The sequence below is a fragment of the Dendrobates tinctorius genome, unplaced genomic scaffold (assembly GCF_039654945.1).
Source record: "Dendrobates tinctorius isolate UK_male_01 unplaced genomic scaffold, ASM3965494v1 ptg000047l, whole genome shotgun sequence".
Lineage (NCBI taxonomy): Eukaryota > Metazoa > Chordata > Amphibia > Anura > Dendrobatidae > Dendrobates > Dendrobates tinctorius.
In genome coordinates, this window is record NW_027361715.1 from 1,270,805 (window position 1) to 1,296,732 (window position 25,928).

The 25,928-nt window shown below is 42.6% G+C and overlaps 1 long non-coding RNA gene across 1 annotated transcript in view; it reads left to right on the forward strand.

Moving 5' to 3' along the window:
* Positions 1–25,628, forward strand: part of LOC141089684 (uncharacterized) — a 66,378-nt gene extending 40,750 nt beyond the window's left edge. Inside the window, exon 2 of the long non-coding RNA XR_012232370.1 lies at positions 25,505–25,628. This is a non-coding gene — a long non-coding RNA (uncharacterized lncRNA). The remainder of the gene's footprint in view (positions 1–25,504) is intronic.
* The last annotated feature ends 300 nt before the right edge of the window (positions 25,629–25,928 follow it).

Sequence of the window (25,928 nt, forward strand, 5' to 3'; positions counted from 1 at the left end):
TCTGTTAACCTACTGTCTTAAAGTGACATTAAACCACTGAAATTGGACTCTAAGCCTGTGTGTTGCCTCATTACTGCGTCCCTGCCGTTGCCTACCAGCCTACCAGAGCAAATCCCTACAGAGGTGAGATGATCAAAAAAGTGCAATTCTGGCATTTCAATTTTTTTTATTCCATTTACTGTAGGAATTAATTAATGTATTATTTTTGATAGGTTGTACTTCTGCGGATGCGGTGATATCAACTATATTTTTTCCGGTATTCCTTTATTTTCAGTGGGGAAGAAGAAAAGTAATTTTAATTTTTTTTATACTTTTTGTTTATTTATTTTTAATTAAATTTCATTTATTTTATGCTTTATTTTTAGTTGCCTTTGAGGTTTTGATCTTATTCTTAACTTCAGTCTACTTCATCCAATGGTGAGAACAGGTTGGGAAGCCTGCCATTGTACTACTAATGCCAAGCTGCCCGATCTGTTCTAACCGCAGGAAGAAGTCACGGTCGCAGCCTTGGTGTCCAACTTGCTGTCACTGCTCATGCAGTGTTCAGATTGCGGCAGTCAAATCTTCACTGGCTGTTGGCTTCTGAACACTGTAATTGGGCACAGCAGTTTCAGGCAACAAGGCAGCGGCAGTGAACACGGAACTGGCATCAGGGCTGTGTTGGTGACTTCTTTGATGAGAACAGGTTGGGCAGACTGGCATTAGCAATAAAATCGGCAATGCACAGTGGGACGTGTATTGTTGAATGCTGACATCTAGTCGCCAGAGATAAAAGAGATGGCAATTAACTGAAAAATGGAGGATGTTAAGATTGGGTCACCGAGGAGGAAAGCAAGACCAAGCTAAGCCGCAGAAAACCAGAAAGGTTGGTAACTAAGCGGATTGCAGACCCCTGATCCTATCCACACAACTAGCAGTTGCCGTGGAGCGTACCTACGATGATTCTAGACGCCTCGACACAGCCAGACAACTAAATAAGCCTAAAGCAAGAAAGGGGAAATCTAAACTGCCCCAGAGCAGACCCCAAAGGAATAGACAGCCCCCAAACATATATTGTCGGTGAGACAAGATGAAAACACAAACGCAGGTAGGAAAATAGGCTGAGCAAACGATGGGGCCCACACTAACTAGACAGGAAAGGAAAGACACTGTCTGCAATCACGCAAAAAACCCTGCAAAAAATGCCCGACACGTCTGATAGAAAATACTGAAGTCACTAGACTTCTCCCACTATATCAGCACTATATCGGCATATTCTGAGAGAAGAGCAAAAAAGAGGCCAATCTAGTAAGGGACAAAAACAAACTGGCACAAGCAGTAACATAAGGATGGAAATTCAGCACAGCCCCAGCCGGGACTGGCTGACCACACAAAACTGAATAGACAAAACCAAATCAAATGTGAACAATAGCAAAGGAACACTTAGCTTGAGCATGCAGGGACTGAGCTGGAACTAAGACCTCAGGAGGCAGGAAAAAATCACTAGCTGGGATAGAGGGAGTCGGCTGTCTTAAATCCAGTGAAAAACTGCATATGTCCAATCGTCCTCATTATCAGGTGGCAGGCCTCTGTTAATTAGATCAGCTCCATTACCTCCTGTAACCACCAGAGGGAGCCCGGAAAGAGAACTCGCGACCCCTCTGTCAATATAACCAGCTCCACTACCTTCACTAGTAACCAGAGGTAGGCCAGAAATTGAATTCACAACAGGAGGAACTAGAATAAGAACCTTAGTTGCCTGGGGGTGGAGAGAGACCAGAGGCACAGGGATATGTGATCTACTGTGATGCAGTTAGAAAATATAAAAACCTTTGAGGTCGAGACAAAGATGAGTCATCACCCAGATTTGTGTTAGCTTAGATGAGTAGTGTTAACTGAACTGGCTTAAAGCCACATTTTATGGAAAGTGAGAGCTGTAGGACAAGGTCCTTAGCTCAGGCCAGGAAGTCTGATTGATGGAAGGGAAAATTGCTAAAGTTATATGGTAGGATGAGGTCTTAGTTGAAGGTCAGCAGGCCTACTAAAAGGGATGGTTGATCAAGTGAGTGGAGAGGGCCAGAAGCCTACTCAAAGGGATGATTGAGTGAGCTGAGGCTAGGAGCCCTAGACAACAGTATGGAAGTGACTTGAGCTAGGAGATGGAGGCAGCTGGAATAGCTCATTAATGCAGGGAGTTACCAGTGTACTAAAGTGCAAGACTTGCAGCCTAATGGCAAAATAGGGTCAACTCCCATTAGGGCCTGTCACAATGACCACAATGACAATTTGAGAGGCTAGGTGACGACCATAATAGTTATAATACATACTTTGACAGTCCATGAACCAGTACAGTTTTTCATAAATATCATTTTGTGTATTATCTAGTTAACTGAGTGATTTAGATTGTATTGTATAAGAAAGTGGATATGTATATATTCATAGCATTGTATAACAATTCAGTGTTTTTTTGAGAATTGTCAATTCGACAGACATCGCATTTTTGATTAGTTAAATTGTTTATAGCCAATAAATAACCAGTTTGTTTGTCTTACCACTGAGTCTGCTCATTTTGTGCCGTTGCATCCGCGTACCTGTTTCCAGCTTCACACTAAGTACTGTTTGTAGCGGTGAGCATTGACAGGGAAATTGAAGTATAGAACTTGACTTGAAATAAAATGCCGCCTGGCTTGACATACAGTTGTGAACTACGCAGTACAGAGGATGTGCATAGCTCACAGATGATTCAGCAGCACTGTAGGAGACAGGGTTGGAGACCAACTACAATATCCTACGGCATGTGTCGGCCATATTTGCTGTATGTTAGCGTCATGCTCTGACACAATACACACAAGCAAATGATCAGAACCGCTAAAGAAAAAATAATACAAATAAACAATATTCCACCAATTTATTTCATAATGTTCTAAATAAATATGTATACATAATTAACATATCAAAAGAAATGGTAGCACACAATTGCATTAAAGCATATCAAATATGAAATATGTGAAATACGAATAGCATAATGGCTTTTGTAATCTAGAAAACATATGAGATACTTAGCACAAAATTTGGCCAAAAGATGTGAGCCCATTCACCAACGTCAAGGTGATCTCAGATTGAACGGGTCCCTATACTGACTGCCTGGTGTGAACTGACCTCTGGCTAGTAACATGAAAAAGCCTGTATTTATAGGACGATAGGAACCAAAAATGTGATTGAATGCGATTAAAATCACCACTTGATGAAGGGCGGAGTGCTCAGTCAGAAAGCTAGTATACAACTGACAGAAAAAACTGACGGCACATCAAGAACTAGTCTGAATAGGTGCTATTCGTTTTTCACATATTTCATATTTGATATGCCTTACTAAAGCCATTATGATATATCTTATAAAAGCCATTATGCTATTCGTATTTCACATATTTCATATTTGATATGCTTTAATCCAATTGTGTGCTACCATTTCTTTTGATATGTAAGCTATTTTTGGTATGCACCTATTCAGACTAGTTCTAGATGTGCCGTCAGTTTTTTCTGTCAGTTACATAATTAACAGTCATTAATGACAAAAAATGTGATAAATCATCTTTAAAGTACTATGCAGAGAGCAGGATGGAGGAGGAAGATGAAGCTGAAGGCAGGCATAGACATGCTGCAAGTTTACCTAAAACAGCCTCAACAATTTTATGGGTGTACAGCTAGAGTAAAGTTTCACAACCTTTTCAACGTTATCTGCCGCAATATACTTTGGTTGATTTTTTAGCAGGCACATTCAACTCAGAAATGTTGGAAAGCAACACAGTGGTCGAAAAGAAAAAATTGAAATGGTAGACATTTGCAAATAAATATTTCAGTGTGAACTTGGGACACACAACATGACTGCAAGTATCATTTTCATGGGGCTAGGCATCAATACCAAGTTCAACCTATGTATTGGAGTGCTATTTTTCTTCTAATTCTAAAGTTCACCAATAAATTGTACATCCCAAATAATACTGGTATTATACCAGCCAAAATTGCAGCTTTAAAGGATGATAATATGTGTGCAACATTGTAAAAATATAATAGACACTTTGACATTGAAATCGCAACGCCAAGAAGGAAAAGTCATGGAATTATGAAGGACAGATAGACATGTTTTTAATGATATGCAAATTATGACAAAAAGCGGTCTAAGGGGGCAGGAAAATACATGAAATGGAAGGAATTAGTGCTCAAATGGAATGGGAACAGCATGCAAAAAACATCTGGATTGGATCTCTGACTCCCAGGTCGCTGCTGGGAACAATGTTGTCAGTGTTACGCCACTTTTACAGAATGACAATGAAACATACAAAACCGAAGATAACATTAATTTTACAGGAAAAATTTTTCTGTAAAAATGTTCCTGTCTAATGACTTGTATATAAGGCAAAATTAAAAACAGGGAAAAAAAGCCTCCTCCACCACTTAGGCTATGTTCATATCAGGGGTGGACATATCATTGGTGCAACTTGTGCGGTCGCACAGGGGCTCAAAAAGTAAGGGTGCCCATTTCTACCTCTAATATAAAACATACAGTATGCTCTATGTGCAAGGGCTTCCAAATATTTGAAGGAGTCACTCCTTACACCCTAAAAGATATGCAGAAGAGGGCATCAGAAAACATTTTTTTCCCATTTTTAAAGGAGTGCGACTTCTGAAGTGGTAAAGCATATGCACTATGTACAAGGTCTTCCAAAAATTATACGGAGGTACTCCAATACATGCTGGAAGACATGCAAAGGAGGGCCTCAGAAAAAAAAATTGTTCCCAAAGGTGTGGGACTCCTAAGAATGGTAAAGCCTTTGCACTAAATGCAAGGGCTGACAAACTTTTACCCCTGAGGGGTTTACATATATAAATGTAAGAGAATTGTAGAGGTAGGCCTCATACAATCCTGTAAAAATTATGTAGTAGGGCATCATACACACCTTGTAAAAATTAAGAGCGATGTGCATGGTTTTAGATTACCGTAAGATGCCTCAAAACCTTAGAGTTAGACTGAACTACCACTTTGTCTGCTATGTTACCCTTTGTTGATCTAAGTTTACTTCAGCAAAACCCATACTTTCCAACTTTTAATATTGCTCGTTCTATTGTCCCTTTTCAGGCTATGCTCCTTGACATCCCTGACTTTTCATTTTTGGAGCCAGGCTTTCTTCTAATGATGGGGTTTTCTGTCCTCGTGCATAAGAAACCTTAGAGAAGCACTACTTTCCAGGAGAGTTCGGGAGGCTTTAGCACCATCTTGGATGATCTAACTACTCTTACAGAATTACGGGAGGTTTCGCATTTTGATAGGAACCTTCAGGCATTCCGGGAGAGATGGAAGTTATGGTTATATCCAAGAACTGTGTGCAGCTAGATATTAATGTTTGTGCAAATTTTAAACTATTAATACATTTAAGCAAATCATTTAATTCATTTTGAGACACAATTTACCAAGTTAAAAACATATTTATCCACATCCAAAAATAACTGAATTTGAAAAAGAATTGCAAAGATCAGAACAGATTTGCTTTCTTTTTTAACTTTTACAGATTCACATTGGCTTCAATTGAAGTAGTTTATGTAGCGCTATTTATCTAGTAGTGCTTTACATTACACAACCTTGACAAGCTTTCAATTTGAATTCAAGCTATAAAAATGGACGAATGTTTGTCTAAAAAATAAATGAATATCCATCTGCCACCTGTATCTTGCTCAGTTAAATCACTCCGGTATAACTTGTGTGTCATATATCATGTCACATAAATTTTCTTCTGTTAAGGACAAGGATTTGAACAAGCTCAGGAGGGGCTTGGATGACTTTCTTGAAAGTACAAATATTACAAGGAACTAGAAGGATGGAGATGGGACGTTAATCCTGGGATTTAATGTAATTTCCACATTTGGACTCATCAAGTTATGGTTTCCAAAGTAAAAAGGTCGCACTCTGCGAGATAATAGTGAAGATTTATTGACACATAATTACATGTCACGTCGGGGATGTGATAACAAGAGTGTCAAATGGCTGACAACGGCCGTTTCGCGCTACTCGAGCGCTTCCACGGGTCAAAGTGCAGGGGGAAATGACGGATTCTTAAGCAAATCATGTCATCCAGTCACTCCTCCTACCTCAGCCGCTGTATAACTAACAAGTAAAACAGACAGGTGCTCAGTGCAAACATATAAAAAACACACATATTTCACCGCTGCAGCGGGAACAATAATCTTACATATAAAGACAAATATTACAAGGACTATTGAGTGATTATCAACATAACTAAAGGACCCCTATTATCAAATTAACCCTTCTGGGTAATCTGTTCCAAAGGAAACAGCTTATTAATATAAATCCGAGAGCTGCATGATACTAAATCCATAGGAAGTGTGTGCTTCCATACATTATGATCTAATCAAGATATATACAGTCATATGTAAAAGTTTGGGCACCCCTATTAATGTTAACCTTTTTTCTTTATAACAATTTTGGTTTTTGCAACAGCGATTTCAGTTTCATATATCTAATAACTGATGGACTCAGTTATATTTCTGGATTCAAATGAGGTTTATTGTACTAACAGAAAATGTGCAATCTGCATTTAAACAAAATTTGACCGGTGCAAAAGTATGGGCACCCTTATCATTTTCTTGATTTGAACACTCCTAACTACTTTTTACTGACTTCCTGAAGCACTAAATTGGTTTTGTAACCTCATTGAGCTTTGAACTTCATAGCCAGGTGTATCAAATCATGAGAAAAGGTATTTAAAGTGGCCACTTGCAAGTAGTTCTCCTATTTGATTCTCCTATAAAGAGTGGCATCATGGGCTCCTCAAATCAACTCTCAAATGATCTGAAAACAAAGATTATTCAACATAGCTTTTCAGGGGAAGGATACAAAAAGTTGTCTCAGTGATTTAACCTGTCAGTTTCCACTGTGAGGAACATAGTTAGGAAATGGAAGAACACAGGTACAGTTCTTGTTAAGCCCAGAAGTGGCAGGCCAAGAAAAATATCAGAAAGGCAGAGAAGAAGAATGGTGAGAACAGTCAAGGACAATCCACAGACCACCTCCAAAGACCTGCAGCATCATCTTGCTGCAGATGGTGTCACTGTGCATCGGTCAACAATACAGCGCATGGATAACGCCTTTTTGTATGACCAAACAACTCAATCTTTGTTTCATCAGTCCACAGGACCTTCTTCCAAAATGTAACTGGCTTGTCCAAATGTGCTTTTGCATACCTCAGGCGACTCTGTTTGTGGCGTGCTTGCAGAAACGGCTTCTTTCGCATCACTCTCCCATACAGCTTCTCCTTGTGCAAAGTGCGCTGTATTGTTGACCGATGCACAGTGACACCATCTGCAGCAAGATGATGCTGCAGGTCTTTGGAGGTGGTCTGTGGATTGTCCTTGACTGTTCTCACCATTCTTCTTCTCTTCCTTTCTGATATTTTTCTTGGCCTGCCACTTCTGGGCTTAACAAGAACTGTACCTGTGTTCTTCCATTTCCTTACTATGTTCCTCACAGTGGAAACTGACAGGTTAAATCTCTGAGACAACTTTTTGTATCCTTCCCCTGAAAAGCTATGTTGAATAATCTTTGTTTTCAGATCATTTGAGAGTTGTTTTGAGGAGCCCATGATGCCACTCTTCATAGGAGAATCTAATAGGAGAACTACTTGCAAGTGGCCACTTTAAATACCTTTTCTCATGATTTGATACACCTGGCTATGAAGTTCAAAGCTTAATGAGAATACAAAACCAATTTAGTGCTTCAGGAAGTCAGTAAAAAGTAGTTAGGAGTGTTCAAATCAAGAAAATGATAAGGGTGCCCATACTTTTGCACTGGTCAAATTTTGTTTAAATGCAGATTGCACATTTTCTGTTAGTACAATAAACCTCATTTGAATCCAGAAATATAACTGAGTCCATCAGTTATTAGATATATGAAACTGAAATAGCTGTTGCAAAAAACAAAATTGTTATAAAGAAAAAAGGTTAACATTAATAGGGGTGCCCAAACTTTTACATATGACTGTATATGCAATTTTACCATGGCTCCAGCAATTAAAATAAAAAATTACTGACACCTATCTTTTGGCCATTTATGTCACAATGATGATCTAAGCCCATTGTATTGTCCTAGTTAAAACGATTTTAGGGCAAATTATACCGCATGATTCAGAACTAACCAATTAAGGAAATACCTATATATTTTTTTAATTATATTTTTTTATATTTTTTTATGAGATATGCATTACTTAACACCAATAATTTACATTATCCCCTAGATATTTGTCCTTAATTTATAACCTGCCAGTATTTACGGAAAAAGAAATGCATTATTTAAATCAGTTATCACAAAAAAATGGCCATATCTATTTTATCATTGAAACCTATGGGACCAGTTGCCCGTGTATCCATAATCCATTTGGATTCCCGCTTCAATAATAATTTATGCAAATTCCCCCCTTGTGGGGGTAACATGACTTTTTCAATACCAGCAAAAGAAAGGACACCTGGATCCATCCCATATACAGTCCTAACATGATCAATAAGACGTGGCACTCCTTTTCCCGTTGTTATCGACTTGAAGTGTTCCCGAAATCGAACATAGAGTGGACGTATTGTCTTTCCTATGTAAAAAAATCGACATGTACAGAAGATGACATAAACCACATGATCGGTCTTACATGTAATTAGACTGGACACTGTATGTCTAACCGCACCTATTTGTAGTATATGGTCAGTGCAATGATATCTACAATAAGGACATTGTCCACATTTATAATTTCCCTTAGGTATTCCTTGATTCAACCATGTATCACGTGGAGTTATTAATCGGTTCTGCACTAGAACATCCCTAATCCTTGTACTACGTTTATTAGAAATAAGTGGTCCTCTTGACACTATATCAAACAGCTCTCTATCTTGTTCCAAAATGTGCCAGTGTTTCCTAATTACCGATCTAATCTGCCTATCCATCGGACCATAACGGAAACAAAAGGTGAATCTCTTTTCCTTCTTACTCTCTTTACTCTGTTGATAAACTACACATCTCTTACTGTCATCCCAATGTGATTTCACTTGTTGAAGTGTGGTGTCCAATAAATGGTCAGGATATCCTCGTTGCCTCAATCTCTCATATAGTTCTCTGGATTGTCGTTCCCGACCCTCCACTGTATTATTCAAACGAAATATTCGCAAAAATTGACTATATGGTACTGAATTAACGGTATGTGTGGGATGATAGCTATCAAACCGCAATATGGAATTGGTGGCTATAGGTTTCCTAAAAACTGAAGTACAAATAGTATCATCTTTGATCTCCAACAGGACATCTAAAAACTCTAATTTAACACCTCCAAATTTATGGGTGAATACCATATTCATTTGGTTCACATCATTGAGATAATTAACAAATTCCACAAATATATCTTGTGTACCGTCCCAAATTATGAACACATCATCCACATATCTGAGGTATAGTCTAATATGTCTAAAATATTTTTGCATGTTGTAAATATATTTCTCCTCGAAAGCTCCCAAAAACAGATTCGCAAACGTACAAGATACTGGTGTACCCATCGCTGTTCCCACATTTTGACAATACCATTTTGAATCAAAAGTGAAGGCATTGTGTGTTAAAATAAAACTCAATGCATCACAGACAAAATCAATAAAACCTTGTTCTTTCCCTATGGTACCTAATATCTGTGAGGTACACCTGGGGTGGACCCGCTAGACCGTGGCAACGAACCTCCCGGGGGCGAGCTGACCAGGTGGACCACCCCCTATACAGGGAGCGTTTGGGGCAAGCCCGCGGGTAACTATTACCACGGCAGCTGGTACCCTGGGAAGTAACGACAGACAGACAGCTAGAGCCGAGTTGGGGATACAGGACTGACGGTACCGGCTGGGAACCACAGGACAGACGGGCACGGCTTAGAGACACGAGACAGGTGGGCACGGCCTGGAGACACAGGACAGGCGGGCACAGCTGGGAGACACAGGACAGGCGGGCACGGCTGGAAGACACAGGACAGGCGGGCACGGCTGGGAGACACAGGACCTAGGAGAGAGGAAAAATGGAGAGGTGAACGAGCAACGGATGGACAGGACGCAATAGCGTGCATAGAGGGCGGCCAGAATCACTAGGGAAAAGCAGTGATACTCAGGCACCGCTGGCAGGAAGAGGCGGCCAGATATAGGGGCTAGTAGGAGGACTTCCGGGTCGTGACCTAAAGTGGAGGAGGAGCAGGCGCGCGTCCTCAGGAGGAGGAGGAGGAGACGCGCGCGTGCCCAGGCACAGTATGTGCGCGCGCCCGCCGAGCAGGAGGGGCGGGAGCGTGCACCCGGCGTGGTCCGGAAGACCGGACGGAGGAGACCGCCAGACGGAGAAGAGGAGCCGGGGAGGACCGCGGAGAAGACCGCGGCCGCCGGCGCAGAGGGGAGCAGGACACCGGAGGATGGGTAAGCTGCGGCCGGGAGGAGGCAAAGAGAGGAGTGCGCGGCAGCCGCCGCGTGACAGTACCCCCCTCCTTACGCGCCTCCCTCCGCAGTCCGGAAAAAAACTTAGCCAAGATTCGAGGGGCCTGGATGTTCTCTTGGGGCTCCCAGGACCTCTCCTCGGGACCAAAGCCCTTCCAATCAACCAAAAAAAAGGTTCTCCCCTTTTGCTTCCTCATGGCCAAAATATCTTTAACCTCAAATACATCGTCTGCGGAGACAGGTGGAGGCGAGTGAGGGGCCTTAGAAAGGAAACGATTGAAGATGACTGGTTTTAGCAAGGACACATGAAAGGCATTAGGGATACGGAGAGAGGCAGGAAGCCGTAGTTTGTAGGAGACATCATTAATACGGGACAAGACCTCAAAAGGTCCAATATAACGGGGACCCAGTTTATGGGAAGGGATCTTGAGGCGAATAAACTTGGAGGCCAGCCAAACTTTATCACCAGGGTGATATGGCGGAGCATCCAGGCGTCTTTTGTCGGTGTGTCTCTTAACTCTGTTACGTACCAACTCGAGAGCGGCCTTGGTCTCCTGCCAGATCCTGGAGAATTCCCCAGTCAGAAGGTCAGCCGCCGGTACACCCGAGGCAGGGGGAACCGGAAGAGGTACACTAGGATGTTGCCCGTAGACGACAAAGAAAGGGGACTTGCCCGAAGACTCACTGACGTGGTTATTATAGGCGAACTCAGCCCACGGGAGAAGTTCAGCCCAGTCGTTCTGGTGGACATTGGAAAATGCCGGAGGTAGTTCACCAAGCACTGATTTGTCCGTTCGGCCTGACCGTTGGACTGGGGGTGGTAAGATGAGGAGAAGTCGAGAGTGATATCCATTGATCTGCATAGGGCTCTCCAGAAGCGAGAGGTGAATTGGACTCCTCTGTCAGAAACAATATGTTGGGGCAGTCCATGAAGACGGAAGATGTGCTGAACGAAAATCTTCGCCAAGGCTGGGGCCGATGGCAAGCCGGAAAGAGGAACGAAGTGTGCCATCTTAGAAAACCTATCAACCACCACTAGGACGACAGTACAGTTGGCAGAGTGGGGCAGGTCCGTAATAAAGTCCATGGCAATGTGTTGCCAAGGGGACGAGGGTACTGGAAGCGGGTGTAGAAGACCAGAAGGCAGCTGCCTAGGCACCTTGATCTTGGCACAGGAGAGACAGGAGGCGACGAAATCCCGGACATCCTGGGGAAGAGTCGGCCACCAGTAGTAGCGGGACACCAGGAGAAGTGTCTTCTTAAGCCTGAGATGGCCAGCCAGCTTGGAAGCATGTCCCCAGTGGAGGATTCGTCCTCGGTCCTTCTCCGGCACAAAAGTCTTGCCAGGTGGAGGTGAGAGAAGAGAAAGTGGTGCCACCGTGATGAGCCGGGATGGATCCAAAATATGCGTGGGTTCCTCTTCGACATCTGCGGGAAGGAAGGACCTGGACAAGGCGTCAGCTTTGAGGTTCTTGTTGCCTGGGCGAAAATGCAGGTCAAAATCGAATCGAGCGAAGAACAGAGACCACCTGGCCTGGCGTGGGTTGAGTCTCTGTGCAGACCGAAGATAAGCTAGATTCTTATGGTCTGTGAAGATTGTGAAGGGATGTGCGGCGCCCTCCAATAAGTATCTCCACTCCTCTAGAGCTAACTTGATGGCCAGCAGTTCTCGGTCCCCAATGGAATAATTCCGCTCTGGGGTGGAGAAGGACTTGGAAAAGAAGCCGCACGTAACGAGCCTACCGGAGGAAGATTTTTGAGACAAAACCGCTCCAGCTCCAGTTGCTGATGCATCCACTTCGAGGACGAACGGTTTGTTGACCTCAGGACGATGGAGTATGGGAGCCGTGGCAAATGCTCGTTTCAGAGATAGGAAGGCCTCCTCTGCTTCAGGGGTCCAGACGTGCGGGTTGGCTCCTTTACGAATCAAAGATGAGATAGAGCCGGCCAATGAGGAAAAATGAGGGATGAACTGCCGATAATGATTTGCGAAGCCGAGAAATCGCTGAACGGCTTTCACCCCTTGGGGACGTGGCCAGTTGAGCACGGCAGACACCTTCACCGGATCCATACGCAGGCCGGAGTCGGAGATGATATAGCCCAGAAATGGAAGGGAGGACTGTTCAAAGGCGCACTTCTCCAATTTGGCGTACAGGCGATTCTCCCTCAATCGGAACAGTACTCGGCGAACATCTCTTCTGTGGGTGGACAGATCGGGAGAGAAGACCAGGATATCGTCAAGGTACACAACCACACTGGAGTACAGAAGGTCTCGGAAAATGTCGTTCACAAATTCTTGAAAGACTGCGGGGGCATTGCACAACCCGAAGGGCATGACGAGGTACTCGTAGTGTCCATCCCTGGTGTTGAAGGCGGTCTTCCATTCATCTCCGGAGCGAATACGGACGAGATTATAGGCTCCACGGAGATCCAATTTAGAAAAGATTTGCGCCCCTCGTAGCCGGTCGAACAGCTCGGGGATGAGAGGTAGAGGATATCTGTTCTTGATGGTAATCTGGTTAAGACCTCGATAGTCAATACAGGGGCGGAGAGACCCGTCCTTCTTCTTGACAAAAAAGAAGCCAGCCCCAGCGGGAGAAGATGACTTTCAGATGAAGCCTTTGGCCAAATTCTCTTGTACATATTCAGACATGGCCTGGGACTCGAGTGGACTCAACGGATAGATTCGCCCCCGGGGCGGAGTCGAGCCGGGTACAAGCTCGATGGGGCAATCATATTGCCGGTGCGATGGAAGAACCTCTGCCTCTTTCTTATCAAAGACATCCGAAAAAGCCCAATAGGCTGAGGGCAAATCCGCAGGACCCGAGACAGGAGACGAGCATTTGAGGGGTTGTACTGGACGAAGACATCTAGTCTGGCAAACGCAGCCCCAGCGAAGAATGTCTCCGGTCCGCCAATCCAGGACAGGTTCATGCATCCTCAACCACGGAAGACCCAGGAGCAAGGTGTGGGATAGAGACGGCAGCACGAAGAAGGCTATTCTCTCACGGTGCAGGACCCCGATCTGTAATTCCAGCTCTTCAGTGACCAGCGTAACGGTCTCGCGCAAGGGAATGCCGTCGACTGAAGCTAACTGCCGGGGAACCTCCAAGGACCTAACAGGTATCCCCAATCTCTTCACCGCCTCGAGTTGGATAAAATTACCAGCAGCCCCTGAGTCAATATAGGCTAACTCCGAGAAACGTTTGGATCCCTGGATAAACGAAACAGGACGGGTCAAAGGTAGAGAGGTGTCGAAGGCACCTAGGGAGGCCTCTCTTACCTGTCCTAGGCGGAGGAGTTTCCCGGCCTCACAGGGCAGGAACGTAGAAGGTGGGAAGCACTGCCACAATAGAGACAAAGGCCATGAGTGAGTCTCTCCTGGCGGCGTAGCTCTGCGGGCCTGAGTCGGTCAACCTGCATAGGTTCAGGGGCTGACGCCGAGGTGGAAGGCCGAGAGCGGGGAGGACTGCGTGTCGGAGGAGAAAACCGAGTGGGTCTTCTCTCCCTGGCGACCTCGCGGGAACGCTCCCGGAAACGCAGGTCAATTCGCGTTGCCAGCGAGATGAGATCTTCCAAAGATGTAGGTGTATCCCTGCCTGCCAACTCATCTTTGATTCGGGGCGACAAGCCACGCCAAAAAGCCCCTACTAGAGCCTCATTGTTCCATCCTAGTTCAGAAGACAACGTACGGAACTGGATGGCGTACTGTCCCACAGAGAGAGCACCCTGGCGAAGGCAAAATAAGGATTCGGTGGCGGAGACCAGACGGCCGGGTTCATCAAAGACCTTACGAAATGTCTCCAAGAAGGTTGCGAGCTGGGAGACTATCGGGTCATCTCGCTCCCACAAAGGATTCACCCAAGCCAATGCCTCACCCTCTAAGTGGGAAATCATAAAGGCCACCTTGGCCCGGTCGGAGGGATACTGCAGGGATGCCAGCTCGAAGTGCAACTGGCACTGGTTAATGAACCCCCGACAGAGTTTGGGATCTCCACTATAGCGTGGGGGTTTGGCCAAGCGGGGCGAGGACTGAGAAGCTGCCGCAGGCGCAGGGACAGCGGCCGCCGTCTGTAGAGCTAGAAGGCGGTTATCTACAGAGGCTATGTAGTTCAAAATATGGGCCTGGGTGTCGCGCTGCTGAGCAAGCTCCTGCTGTAAGCCGGAGATTTGGGAGGCAATCCCCGGATCGGAGGTTTGCAGAGATGAAAGTCTGGACTCCATTGACTTGAGGAACGACATGATCCTCGCCTGATTCTCACGAAGGAACAAAAGTTCCTTTTGGGTCGGGGTCGGGGTACCAGCGGGATCCATGGCCTGAGTATTCTGTGAGGTACACCTGGGGTGGACCCGCTAGACCGTGGCAACGAACCTCCCGGGGGCGAGCTGACCAGGTGGACCACCCCCTATACAGGGAGCGTTTGGGGCAAGCCCGCGGGTAACTATTACCACGGCAGCTGGTACCCTGGGAAGTAACGACAGACAGACAGCTAGAGCCGAGTTGGGGATACAGGACTGACGGTACCGGCTGGGAACCACAGGACAGACGGGCACGGCTTAGAGACACGAGACAGGTGGGCACGGCCTGGAGACACAGGACAGGCGGGCACGGCTGGGAGACACAGGACAGGCGGGCACGGCTGGAAGACACAGGACCGGCGGGCACGGCTGGGAGACACAGGACCTAGGAGAGAGGAAAAATGGAGAGGTGAACGAGCAACGGATGGACAGGACGCGATAGCGTGCATAGAGGGCGGCCAGAATCACTAGGGAAAAGCAGTGATACTCAGGCACCGCTGGCAGGAAGAGGCGGCCAGATATAGGGGCTAGTAGGAGGACTTCCGGGTCATGACCTAAAGTGGAGGAGGAGCAGGCACGCGTCCTCATTAGGAGGAGGAGGAGATGCGCGCGTGCCCAGGCACAGTATGTGTGCGCGCCCGCCGAGCAGGAGGGGTGGGAGCGTGCACCCGGCGTGGTCCGGAAGACCGGACGGAGGAGACCGCCAGACGGAGAAGAGGAGCCGGGGAGGACCGCTGAGAAGACCGCGGCCGCCGGCGCAGAGGGGAGCAGGACACCGGAGGATGGGTAAGCTGCAGCCGGGAGGAGGCAAAGAGAGGAGTGCGCGGCAGCCGCCGCGTGACAATATCTCTCTAATAGTGTCAACTCCCAATTGTTGAGGAATCCTTGTATACAGACTCTCTACATCTATTGATGTTAGGAAAAAGCCAGGTTGCCAACCAAACTCATGTATTACTTCTAAAAAAGCTTTCGTGTCTCTTATGTAAGACGGGATCTGAGTGAGCAGTGGTCGTAGTAACCAATCTACATATTGTGAAAGTGCCTCCGTCACTGATCCTATCCCAGAAACAATGGGGCGACCTGGAGGACAAGAGAGGGATTTATGTAATTTTGGTACGTGGTACCAGTGAGGACGTGTGGGAAATTCAGGTAATAATTTTTCTGCCTTTTTTTCAGAAATAGTAATTTTTATAACATACTGCCTAAGTAAAGACCTCAAGTCTCTTATATATTTAGGGGTAGGATCTCCCACCAATTTAGTGTATGTTACTGTATCTGATAATTGTCGGTGGGCTTCTGCTAAATACATTTCTCTGGGCAAAAAAACAGTATTCCCTCCTTTATCTGATGGTCTCACTACTGTGTCCGTCCAATCTCTGATTTCTCTCATTGCTTGCTTCTCTGCCACTGTTAAATTCGAAGGTGCTATAGGATATACTAATGCCTCTACATCTTTAATGACTAACATCTCAAATAAATCGATTAGGTTTCCTGGGGAGACAGGGGGCATATATTGGGATGTTACACCCCCTAAGAATGGGGTTTTAATCATTTGTGGAAAATCACCCTCAGGTTCAGTAATGCTCAACAATAATGCAGCGTCTTCATGCACTTCTGCCAAAGTACCTACTCCTGCCATAAATCCCAAAGGACCCACTTCACATTGTACCTCCCCTGATAATGGAGTGTCAGTAGGTGATTTAAATAAAAAATGCTTATGTAGGTGCATCTTCCTAATAGATTTAAACAAATCAATCTTAAATTCTGTCAAATCAAAATTACCTGAAATACAAAAATTAAGACCCTTAGCTAGTAATGAATAATGAGAATCTTGTAACACATGATCGCTTAGATTAATTACTGCATGCAATGATGTGTCCCTTAACGTCTTGGTCTCCATGAGACCTGTTTTCTCTTGCGATTTTGTCCATAAGGTCTTCCTCCTTCCTCTTCTGATCCTCCGCCTAAAGGGATGTGTGATCCAGACGCACCTGCCTCTGCTGATGCTTGCTGATCAGATGGAATCATGGATAAACTAACACCTTCTCCCATGCTTGAATCAGAATCCGTTGTCAAATAATCTCTCCTAATTGGAGCATGATTCTGTTTGTGGAAATGGCGCTTATATTTCCCTTTTCCTGATTGTCCAGTATGTGCATTCATTCGTTGCTTATTCCAGCTGAATATCTGACCATTCAAAAAATCATTTTTATCACGTAAAAATTTGTCTCGTTTCCTTAATTTAATCTCTGCCTGCATCGGTAACAATTTACTGTCCATTTTTTTATTCAATGTAAGCCACTGATTATCCGTCAGTCTTGATTTTAACTCTTCTTGTGATTTTGTTAATTCCTCTTTAACTGTATCATAATTGCGCAAATTGGTGGCCAGGACTAATTGCAATAAATCTTGTGAACATTTTAGTAGGATGTTTTCCCATTCCGTACGAAAGGAAGCATCACTCCTAAACTCGGAAATTTCCTTCCACACTCTCAATCCACGGGGTACACGTCCACAATCAATGTAGGACTTCAATGAATTGTTAGTCCAAAATAATTTTGTCTCTCTTTCAGCCAGATTCATCAATTTAAATTCCAAAGCTTTAGTGCTTAATGTCTGCACTTCGTCACATGTTTCACACTCTTTAAAATATTTATCAACATCCTCCCGACCAGCCTGTAAGCTCATTCCCAATGTGGCTGTGTCCGCTTCCATGTCATGGCGGAGGATCAGAAGAGGAAGGAGGAAGACCTTATGGACAAAATCGCAAGAGAAAACAGGTCTCATGGAGACCAAGACGTTAAGGGACACATCATTGCATGCAGTAATTAATCTAACCGATCATGTGTTACAAGATTCTCATTATTCATTACTAGCTAAGGGTCTTAATTTTTGTATACCAGGTAATTTTGATTTGACAGAATTTAAGATTGATTTGTTTAAATCTATTAGGAAGATGCACCTACATAAGCATTTTTTATTTAAATCACCTACTGACACTCCATTATCAGGGGAGGTACAATGTGAAGTGGGTCCTTTGGGATTTATGGCAGGAGTAGGTACTTTGGCAGAAGTGCATGAAGACGCTGCATTATTGTTGAGCATTACTGAACCTGAGGGTGATTTTCCACAAATGATTAAAACCCCATTCTTAGGGGGTGTAACATCCCAATATATGCCCCCTGTCTCCCCAGGAAACCTAATCGATTTATTTGAGATGTTAGTCATTAAAGATGTAGAGGCATTAGTATATCCTATAGCACCTTCGAATTTAACAGTGGCAGAGAAGCAAGCAATGAGAGAAATCAGAGATTGGACGGACACAGTAGTGAGACCATCAGATAAAGGAGGGAATACTGTTTTTTTGCCCAGAGAAATGTATTTAGCAGAAGCCCACCGACAATTATCAGATACAGTAACATACACTAAATTGGTGGGAGATCCTACCCCTAAATATATAAGAGACTTGAGGTCTTTACTTAGGCAGTATGTTATAAAAATTACTATTTCTGAAAAAAAGGCAGAAAAATTATTACCTGAATTTCCCACACGTCCTCACTGGTACCACGTACCAAAATTACATAAATCCCTCTCTTGTCCTCCAGGTCGCCCCATTGTTTCTGGGATAGGATCAGTGACGGAGGCACTTTCACAATATGTAGATTGGTTACTACGACCACTGCTCACTCAGATCCCGTCTTACATAAGAGACACGAAAGCTTTTTTAGAAGTAATACATGAGTTTGGTTGGCAACCTGGCTTTTTCCTAACATCAATAGATGTAGAGAGTCTGTATACAAGGATTCCTCAACAATTGGGAGTTGACACTATTAGAGAGATATTAGGTACCATAGGGAAAGAACAAGGTTTTATTGATTTTGTCTGTGATGCATTGAGTTTTATTTTAACACACAATGCCTTCACTTTTGATTCAAAATGGTATTGTCAAAATGTGGGAACAGCGATGGGTACACCAGTATCTTGTACATTTGCGAATCTGTTTTTGGGAGCTTTCGAGGAGAAATATATTTACAACATGCAAAAATATTTTAGACATATTAGACTATACCTCAGATATGTGGACGATGTGTTCATAATTTGGGACGGTACAGAAGATATATTTGTGGAATTTGTTAATTATCTCAATGATGTGAACCAAATGAATATGGTATTCACCCATAAATTTGGAGGTGTTAAATTAGAGTTTTTAGATGTCCTGTTGGAGATCAAGATGATACTATTTGTACTTCGGTTTTTAGGAAACCTATAGCCACCAATTCCATATTGCGGTTTGATAGCTATCATCCCACACATACCGTTAATTCAGTACCATATAGTCAATTTTTGCGAATATTTCGTTTGAATAATACAGTGGAGGGTCGGGAACGACAATCCAGAGAAATATATGAGAGATTGAGGCAACGAGGATATCCTGACCATTTATTGGACACCACACTTCAACAAGTGAGATCACATTGGGATGACAGTAGGAGATGTGTAGTTTATCAACAGAGTAAAGAGAGTAAGAAGGAAAAGAGATTCACCTTTTGTTTCCGTTATGGTCCGATGGATAGGCAGATTAGATCGGTAATTAGGAAACACTGGCACATTTTGGAACAAGATAGAGAGCTGTTTGATATAGTGTCAAGAGGACCACTTATTTCTAATAAACGTAGTACAAGGATTAGGGATGTTCTAGTGCAGAACCGATTAATAACTCCACGTGATACATGGTTGAATCAAGGAATACCTAAGGGAAATTATAAATGTGGACAATGTCCTTATTGTAGATATCATTGCACTGACCATATACTACAAATAGGTGCGGTTAGACATACAGTGTCCAGTCTAATTACATGTAAGACCGATCATGTGGTTTATGTCATCTTCTGTACATGTCGATTTTTTTACATAGGAAAGACAATACGTCCACTCTATGTTCGATTTCGGGAACACTTCAAGTCGATAACAACGGGAAAAGGAGTGCCACGTCTTATTGATCATGTTAGGACTGTACATGGGATGGATCCAGGTGTCCTTTCTTTTGCTGGTATTGAAAAAGTCATGTTACCCCCACAAGGGGGGAATTTGCATAAATTATTATTGAAGCGGGAATCCAAATGGATTATGGATACACGGGCAACTGGTCCCATAGGTTTCAATGATAAAATAGATATGGCCATTTTTTTGTGATAACTGATTTAAATAATGCATTTCTTTTTCCGTAAATACTGGCAGGTTATAAATTAAGGACAAATATCTAGGGGATAATGTAAATTATTGGTGTTAAGTAATGCATATCTCATAAAAAAATATAAAAAAATATAATTAAAAAAATATATAGGTATTTCCTTAATTGGTTAGTTCTGAATCATGCGGTATAATTTGCCCTAAAATCGTTTTAACTAGGACAATACAATGGGCTTAGATCATCATTGTGACATAAATGGCCAAAAGATAGGTGTCAGTAATTTTTTATTTTAATTGCTGGAGCCATGGTAAAATTGCATATATATATCTTGATTAGATCATAATGTATGGAAGCACACACTTCCTATGGATTTAGTATCATGCAGCTCTCGGATTTATATTAATAAGCTGTTTCCTTTGGAACAGATTACCCAGAAGGGTTAATTTGATAATAGGGGTCCTTTAGTAATGTTGATAATCACTCAATAGTCCTTGTAATATTTGTCTTTATATGTAAGATTATTGTTCCCGCTGCAGCGGTGAAATATGTGTGTTTTTTATATGTTTGCACTGAGCACCTGTCTGTTTTACTTGTTAGTTATACAGCGGCTGAGGTAGGAGGAGTGACTGGATGACATGATTTGCTTAAGAATCCGTCATTTCCCCCTGCACTTTGACCCGTGGAAGCGCTCGAGTAGCGCGAAACGGCCGTTGTCAGCCATTTGACACTCTTGTTATCACATCCCCGACGTGACGTAATTATGTGTCAATAAATCTTCACTATTATCTCGCAGAGTGCGACCTTTTTACTTTGGAAACCACAAGTGATTTGTTATGAGGTCAAGCACCCGGGAATCCTCCATGTGAGCTCACCGCCTGCTGCAAGCCACGGATCCTAGCACGGTAACAGCGGTGCCGCCCGCTTCTTCTTTTTTATTACTATAGGACTCATCAAGTTAATTCTACCTTAAAGTTGACCACTTGGTCCACGCCACTTAAGATTAATACTATAAGATAATAAGTTGGACTTAATACATCAATTTTCAACCTAATCAACTAGGCAAGGGCCCCTTCACACGTCAGCGATTTTTTTCATACACAAATTTCGGCCTGGTCGGTGTTTTTGAGTGTCATCAAAGTTTGGTCAGTGTCAGTTTTTACCATGTGCATTTCATCAGCTTGTCTAGGATGAGAAAAAAATTCTATCAAACAGTCCATGAAAAATGAACAGCAAACAGATGGCATGAATGCCGTCCACTTTTTTCATGGATCCATAGACTTGCATTGTCAAATTTAATCAACTACTTGGATCAATATCTGAAAGGTCTCCGTGCTTTTTTGACCATTTAGGCTGGTTTCACATTTGCGTCTGTTTGCGCAGTGTTTCATCCGCAGCAATCCGTATGCATCATGTTTCCCTATCTTTAGCATGGTGTACCAGGGGCATGCGTTTGCATCAGTTGGCATGTGTTTGCGTACGCATGCGTCGTTTTTCGGTGTGCGGCGAATGCATCATGTTGGATTTTTGGAAGCGGCAAAAATCCATCAAATATGCGCATTCGGATAAGTGCGTCAAATAAACGTATTACTGTCTATGGGAACGCATGCGTACCCAAGGACTTGCGTACACATACGTTCAAAACGCATGCGTTTTTCACATAATCATGTCTGGGAAATGAGACACAACCATTGGGTGTGGCTTTTGTCAAGGAAATTCTCCGAACGCATCCCTGAAAAACAAACGCATGCAAAAAACGCATACAAACACAGCGTTTTTTTTGCCGTCATTTGTAAGCTGATGCGGATGAAAAACGCGGCAGAAACATGCATTTGTATGCGTTTTGACATGCGTTTGCGCATGCAGACGAAACACTGCACACACAAACGCTAATGTGAACCTAGCCTAAGTCGGGAAAAAAAATCAGACATGAATTACCCCAAAAACTATCATAAGTATGAGTGCTAACTGTGATAAACAAAGAGAGCACTCGTAGGAGAAAATCTCTACATCTTGAAGAGCCTTAACTCTGTAACTAAGAAACTTTGATGCTACAGTAGCAAAATATTATGAATTTTCTATAGACATTGGGTTCAATATATTTATTTCATGGTTTTGCATTTCATAAGCATTGCATTAATTGGAATTTTAATGATCAATCTGTGTATATTCCATTATTGACTTACATGCCTGAAAGGGTTTGTTACATGAAGACAAACCTAGTCCATATGGCCAGGTAACGTCATTCGGATATTAGAGAATATGGTCACAATTTCCATACACCTCTACGTGAGCCAGTAGAAAGAGTCATGTATGAAATGGTCTGCAATTCACTGGCATAATCTTACATTTTTTTGCAGTAGCCAGTGCAGAGATGATGTCTGTATAACCATGTTTATCCCTGGCATAACTGGAACTTTAAAAAGGATTAATGCCAAAGCATGACATGATGGGATCGCTGGGACATCATTAGGCTGATCGCTGGTGAGCTGTCACATAGACAGCCCCTCCAGTGATCAAGACTAGCGAGCAAGCTGGTTTCTAATGTAAACATCGGGTATTTAGGAGTCACGGCTCTTGGATACCCGCTGTTTACCTTGGAAACCGGCGTACACGCTGGTTTCTAATGTAAACAGTGGGTATCCAGGAGCCGCGGCTCCTGGATACCCTATGTTTACATTAGAAACCAGCGACGCTGATCACTGGTCTCTCGCTGCCACACGCAGCGATGCGGGCTGGCCAGTGGGAGACCAGCGATTGAAAAAAGGCCCAGGCTAATCGAGCACGATCAGCGATACCCGGCAGGTGGGCCGGTCGCTGATCCCCATCACACATAGTGATCTCGCTGGCGAGATCGCTGTGGAGTCACAAAATCAGTGATCTTGCTTATCTGACTTTCCTGGAAGTTTTGCACCTTTTAACCTTTTAAGGCAATCATCTACACTTTTATGCATATCTAAAAGGATGGACAATACTGGAACAGAGATCACATGAAGTCGAAAATTACTGCATCTTTCCATTGGAGCTCCATCTAATTCACTCGTTTTGGAGATTTATACAAAAAAAATAAAAGTATTCAGAGACGAGCACAGGATTAATGTATTCCTAGCTTATCCTCTGTACTATGGAGCACCTGTTTCCATTTTTTTGCTTTAGTTCTAAAATTCTGTGAAACACTTGTGAATTCAAAATGCTTTCTACACTCCTAGATAAACAGCACAATAAACTGTTGGGTCAATTGTTTCCTGTTCCCATTGTGAAAATTAAAATTTGTGGATAAAATAACCTTTTTACTTAAAAAAAAGGAATTTTCATTAATTTTTTAGAAGAATCTGAGGCTTCATATACATTTTCAGTGTGATTTTGAATATTGTGAGGACTGCAGTATTTAACATTCGATCTTGTTTTGGGTGTTTTCAGACATACAGTATAGGTCCCTCAAAGTCCCTTCAAAAGTGAATTGGTTTTGTAAATTTCATTGAAAAAAAATAAAGAACTGCTGATAAACTTTGAACTCGTCTAACTTCCTAAAAAGACATTTCAAATTGATGCTGATGTTATGTAGATGATAATTATTAACGTTTCCGTAGAATTACAATGTTTTAAGGTTATTAGCATTTTCAAAATTTGAAGATTTTTCATTTTCTAAAGTACTGTAAATTCTCAGATATTTTGATAAATCAGTGCAATTAATATTGGTGTACATTTGTAACTAATCTAAATAACAATGTGTCACGAAAAAACATTCTCAAAATCACTAGGATCAGAATCTGTCCAAAGTTATTACCATATACACTGTGTTCCAAATTATTATGCAAGTTGGATTTAAGTGTCATAAAGATGTAATTTTTTGTTTTTCAAATAAACTCATAGATGGTATTGTGTATCAGGGCTCTTTGGATCACTGAAATCAATCTCAAACGCCTGTGATAATTAGTTTACCAGGTGAGCTCAATTAAAGGAAAACTACTTAAGAATGATGTTCCAAATTATTAAGCAGGGCACAGGTTTCAAGGAATTTAGGAAATAAAAAAGATCTCTCTGCTGCTGAAAAGCATCAAATAGTGCAATGCCTTGGTCAAGAGATGAAAATATTAGATATTTCCCAAAAACTTAAACGTGATCATCGTACTGTTAAGAGATTTGTGGTTGATTCTGAGCACAGACATGTTTGTGCTGATAAAGGCAGAATGAGGAAGGTTTCTGCCAGGCAAGTTCATCGGATTAAGAGAGCGGCTGCTAAAAAGCCATTACAAACCAGCAAACATATATTTAAAGCTGCTAGTGCCTCTGGAGTCCCTCGAACCTCAAGGTGTAGGATCCTTCAAAGGCTTGCTGTGGTGCATAAACCTACTATTCAGCCACCCCTAAACAGTGTTCACAAGCAGAAATGGTTGCAGTGGGCCCAGACATACATGAAGACTAATTTTCATACAGTCTTGTTTACTGATGAGTGTCGAGCAACCCTGGATGGTCCAGATGGATGGAGTACTGGATGGTTGGTGGATGGCCACCATGTCCCAACAAGGCTGCGACATCAGCAAGGAGGTGGAAGAGTCATGTTTTGGGCCGGAATCATGGGGAAACAGCTGGTAGGGCTCTTTAAGGTTCCTGAAGGTGTGAAAATGACCTCTGCAAAGTATATCGAGTTTCTGACTGACAGCTGTCTTCCATGGTATAAGAAGCAGAAATGTGCCTTCAGGAGCAAAATCATTTTCATGCATGACAATGCACCATCTCATGCTGCAAAGAATACCTCTGAGTCATTGGCTGCTATGGGCATAAAAGGAGATAAACTCATGGTGTGGCCACCATCTTCCCCTGACCTCAACCCTATAGAGAACCTTTGGAGTATCATCAAGCAAAAGATCTATGAGGGTGGGAGGCAGTTCACATCAAGACAGCAGCTCTGGGAGGCTATTCTGACTTCATGCAAAGAAATACAAGCAGAAACTCTCCAAAAACTCACAAGTTCAATGGATGCAAGAATTGTGAAGGTGATGTCACAGAAGGGTTCCTATGTTAACATGTAACTTGGCCTGTTAAGCTATTTAACTCCAAAATATCCTTTTTGTTCAGTGAATGTGACCTCCTAATGCTGCAAATTCCACAAATGAGCATTTTCAGTTCTTTAAAACATATCAAATGTTTAGAAATTCTACTGTGCCTAATAATTTGGAACATTGCAATTTGAGTTTTTATTCATTTTGGAGATTATACTGTTATCATTGGGAGGTTTCTTCAATAAAATTCGATGTATACTCTAACCGGTGATGACTTTTATTAGACTGACTGTCATTTGTACTGACTATTTAGGAAAATCATAGAAAAATATCATTTGCATAATAATTTGGAACACAGTGTAAAATGACATGTCAGATTTGAAAAATTTTAATCTGCTAATTAAAGTGACAACTAGCTTCGATGGAAACGGGTAAATTTTTAACCCAAATTGCTTACTTTGCTATTTATTTTATTGTCTTTAAGACTATTAAGTGTTATTGGTTTAATTAAATTTTCTGTTCTTTTTTCAAGGATATGAATGAAGACGAGGCAAAGTAGGTTGGATGCATGTGTTCTTGAGCTACTTGATCTATGAAGTTAAATAATTTTCTACGTGAATGTATCCTTGAAATAAAGGCACGTCCCTAATAAAAAATTTTCCTTGAATTAATATTTTCCGATCATTAGTTTCTCCAATATGACTCAAATGTTAAAAATCGTATTTAATTAAATATATCTAGGGATTTATATGTGTAAATTGCATTTATCTTCTTTATGTTAAATATGTTCTCATGAACCCTAGATATTATTCTTATTGTTTCTTGGATGGAAAAAGCACTTTACTTTTTTATAGCGTCCAGATTGGACAACATCATCTATAAAACTTCCTGCACTAGTGATCAGCTGATCTTTATTGCCCGCATTATAGTCACTGAACATAGCAGGAGGAGACTGA